At 26.3% G+C, this 4,833-nt stretch overlaps 1 long non-coding RNA gene across 1 annotated transcript; it reads right to left on the bottom strand.

The window, feature by feature from the left end:
- Positions 1-1,640: 1,640 nt before the first annotated feature.
- On the bottom strand, positions 1,641-4,478 carry LOC100575306. Its single transcript, XR_119171.4, has 3 exons — positions 3,846-4,478; positions 3,587-3,776; positions 1,641-2,278 (listed from the first exon to the last, which is right to left on the bottom strand). It is a non-coding gene; the product is annotated as an uncharacterized LOC100575306 (long non-coding RNA).
- Positions 4,479-4,833: the final 355 nt, after the last annotated feature.

Below are 4,833 nucleotides of genomic sequence, written 5' to 3' on the forward strand. Positions count from 1 at the left end.
TCCACACCTCCCTCTCCACCCATCAACTGATCACACCAAAACAATATAAAAATTTATTCGAAAAATACATATAGAAAGAAAAACACTTTATATAGGGGGGGGTAAGAAACAAATAAAAACAAAAATAACGATTATAGTTATTGTGTTATAATTTATAATATTAATTCAACTAACAGGCTATAATAAAATATAAAATATTGTGTATCTATTAAGTAAATTTGGCATCAGGAAATCACGATTTACGAATTCACTAGCTTATGTTGGGTTCCCAGCGTTCTGTTTCAAATAAATAGAAGAGGTACGCTGAAAAAAAATTTAAAAAGAAGGGGGACTCCGTCCCCCTACATCCCCCCCAAATCAACCACTGTTAGTACCTAACTTTAAATATGGGTGGAAAATACAAAACTATATTGTAAATACAAAAAATTATACTTGGGCTATTTTATCTTTTGCTGGTCGGATATGCGGTTTACATAGGTATATTATTTTGTAGACTGCACACCTGGGGATCACCAATTCACTTATTATCAAATTTTAATCTAACAACAATACCCGCGTCCCTATGTTGGCTTTTTTACGATATTTCCAATTTTTGTACAATTTATAAGAAATTATAAATTGTAATAATTTACACGTTCATAAAGTAATAAATATTATAATAAATAATTATAATTATAAATAGTCTAATATTAAAAGAAAGAACACCTGGTTCGTACTTGGTTCTGCTAAACTAAAAATTGCTATGTTACGCATGGGTCGGTGAGAAAACAAATAGTGTGCTGACAGCATCCTCTCAAAACAATTTTGATTTCAGTTCTGATTTGAACTCCAGTGTAGTTGCATTTTCTACCTCAGTGTTATATTTATTATACTTACCTTCCAATTTTCTTTAAATATATTCCAGTTATTCCAGTTTTATTAATTGTACCTATAACTTGTTTAAATAATATAATTTCATTGTTGTACAATTGTAAGTACAATTTGTATTATATGATTACCTAATATAACAATTCATTTTACTAACCACAGTAACACACATCAGTATACCCAAGAGCTGTTGCCGTTTAGTAAAGTACCTGTAACTTCAGTAATAGTATTCACAATTCAAATACTTTAAAAGCACTCAAATACAGATTTTAAATAGGTACTTTTGATGAAAAGTACCTCGAAAAAGCATCTAAAATACATTCTCAATATAATATCTGTATTTATATAAAATAATTATTTTTATTTAGATTATGATTATATTTTATATTTTAAATTTTAAAAGATAAAAAAAAAGTATCAGTAGGTCAAAATGTAAGTAATATTATAAATATTAGAACTGAATCGGCTGGAGTAGAATTGCCAAAATTGAAACTAAATCCTTCTCTTTCAAGTGAGTTTAAAACTGTGCAGCCCTGTGTGTGGATAAGTTCATTTATAATTGCATGATGTGATCAGCTACTTAATTATTAATAATAGGAAAGAAAAGTCTATATTAATATTTTTTTACCATGAAAGATAAAACTAATATTTTTCAACAATTTTAGATACTGATACTTTAACAAAGGATTTCATTTTGATAACCATATATACACTTTTAAGAGGCAAACATTAGATTTTAGGCATACTTCATTTGAAACTAAAAATAGTTATTATTTTGGACTCTGTTCTTTCCCTAAATGAAAGGAAAGAGTATTTTATTTGCTTACTTCAAATAATATATGTATATTATAATATTTTAAGCTATTGCAACAAAATAAGTTTGAAATTTAATTTGCGTGAATGGCAATGTGTGTACGCTAATGATTCATTACAAAAAAGCAACACTGATTGTGGTTTGTACATATGTTTACATGAATTTTGTTATATCACTGATTCAAATTTCTTTAACACACATTCATATTTCAAATGATGGCAGAGAATGGCTCTTTTATAATTCTAAAAAATATATAGAATTATTAAATAAGTTAAGTTTTACTTATTTATTATTTTAAATGTTTTTGATTAATTAATGTTATTTAAAATATCTGTACAAAATCTTACAACTTACACTAAATCAATAATAGATATACCTCGTGATATGCCCTATACAACACTTAAGATATTTTTGTAAAAACTTTTGACTATTTCAGCGTTTAATGTATATATTAAATAAAACTTAGTAATTTATACTAATTGTTTACATAGTTTATCATAGTTGAGGTGAGGCAGTCAATTTAGTTATTTGTATGGCAGTTGAATGGTTTTTAAAAGTACTGCATTATCAAATTGTAACCAGTAACATAAAACAAACCTATTATAAAGACAAAAATAAAAATATATTAATATAATAAAAAAATATACATTTGGGAACTACCTATTTTCACACATTCATTAATAATAATTAAATTGAATTATTTAATCTTTATGTATTTATTTAAATTCTAAAAATATGATCTTAATATTATTGGAATATTAACACTGCAATTTGATTTCAAGGTTGTTAATTACTTAAATTAAATATGTATTATTGGGGATTCCACCCGGTGATTTTCTGTCCTTGTCTACACACTTGCATAGTGACATAGTGTTGTAGACGTGTTTTTTGCCAAACATACCAATTTATCTAATCAAGCCATAAGAATTCTGAAAACAGATTTGAATTTGTCATCAAGTCTACTAAAAATCGACTTTTCCAAATGTTTGATATTATTCCCCAAATTTCTAAAAACGTCTTATTTCAACTTTTAGAAATGTTAAAATCAAAAAATCAAAATTTTTGGAAAGTCGATTACAAGTAGACTTGACGACAAATTCAAATCGGTTTTCAAAATTCTTACCACTTCATTATATCAATTGGTATGTTTGGCAAAGAACCTGTCTAAAACCCTATGTCGAGCGTGTGTTAGACAAAAACAAAAAATCACAGTATCGAATCCCCTTAACCTTAAGTATTTAGATAATTAATTAGTTATTTATCTAAAAATATCAAATGTTGGTCAGCATCCAATAAAATAAATTAAAGAATTCAATTTTACTCTATAAACATTAACAGAATGTCATACCCACATATATTACTTCATCTTACGCATACGATACCAAAATGTATGTTCAACCTTCAGCAGTTCCAATTATTTGCTGTTAGCACTTAGCTTGAATATTAGAGTGAATCAAACTTCAAGATCATGTAAGAGCTTCTGTAATATTATCTGAGTTATCTCATTTATTTTTTACAATATTTTAATTTTTAAATATTAATATTCCACACCTAGTGTCTGATACTCTTAAATTGATTAATAATTAAAATATTTTACAAAACAAATGAGAGCACATAGACACATAAGAAATGTTAGTATCTTTAAGTTTGATTATAGGTCAATATATAATAATTAAGCTAAATAAGTCTGATTAACATACATTTTGGTATGTTGTGCAATAGTAAGACAAATTTCTGTAAGTTACAACAAGTGCGCAAACGATATATTCTTAAAAATGATTGCAAAAAAACAGCACTTCAATATGCAACATATTCAATGTAAGAAACATATAAACGATAATATACAAAATACATGAATTGCTCACTTGTGGTAAAATAATATATTAGTTAAATTAAAATAATTACTTCGGAATAATACCACTGAAATTATGTTCAACCAAAGTTCCCAAATATCCATTAATCACATTGTTACTGTAAAATGTAAATTATCGACTTAATCTCAGATTATATTCTGCATATTACATAGAAATATTATTGTTGATAATTTTTGTTCTCATTGTTCCAAAATAGAAAATTTATAACATCAATATATCATCTGAAAAAATATAGTTTAATACAAATAAAAAATAATATAATTAATTAAATAAATAATTAAAATACTTACTATTAATAATAATATTATTCATAAATGGAAAGTCTGTGTTTTTCCGTAAAATTAACACAACAAATTCCACTATATTGTGATGATTGCTGGCTCTTTTATTTTTTATTCTTTCATCAAGTGTAAATCTAATATATTACACCTATAACTTGACGTTCATTAATCATTACCATGAAAAAATGATAAATCGCCATTCATAATAAACAAAAAACATTAAAATTTTTACACATTATCAATTGTAAATTATTAGATATTTAATTTTTATCAGCCGTGATTATAATCACGGACTAAGATAAGGGATATCTGTTATATCGGGTTACACCACGGACTAAGATATCTGGGTTACACTGACTGATGCCCGCGCGATGCGCATTTAAAAATGCTGATAATCATTATTTTATTTTCACTGATATTATTTTCTTGACGGCACCACTGAAAAAAAGTAACATATTTATCTAAATTTTTAGTAAGGATAAACGGTATAGCACAATTTGAGACGTCAAACTAGGCTCCTTCCTTTTATAGATCTAAGAAATATAATCACCGTCATCGTAAGTGTAACTAGGGGAGCTGAGGGGGCTTAGCCCACTCAAAATAAATTATTCAATTCTTTTTTATAATTGAATAAATTATTCAATTCTTTAACAAATCTTTTAAAATTAAACTGTATTTCTTATTATTTTTTTTTTGGATTATTTAATTTCAGATTCTGAGTGAAAAGATGAATGTATTCATTTTACAATGATGTGTGTTTTTTTATTTATTTTTTTATTTTTATGTCTGTCATCACCTTTAAGACAGTAAAAGTGCTTGTATTTTCTTCAACAGTACCTTTTCTGATAGGAAAGTGAATCTAGTTGGTATTTTGGGGGGTCAAAAGTAAAAATTTCCCAGTAGATTTCAAATGCGACGTGAAAAACAAAGAAAAATTTATTGAAAAACGGGAATTTTTACGCAAATCTGTTTTCGAGAAAATCGATTTTGGTTTTGG

This window comes from Acyrthosiphon pisum, chromosome A1, assembly GCF_005508785.2.
Source record: "Acyrthosiphon pisum isolate AL4f chromosome A1, pea_aphid_22Mar2018_4r6ur, whole genome shotgun sequence".
In the NCBI taxonomy this organism is placed as follows: domain Eukaryota; kingdom Metazoa; phylum Arthropoda; class Insecta; order Hemiptera; family Aphididae; genus Acyrthosiphon; species Acyrthosiphon pisum.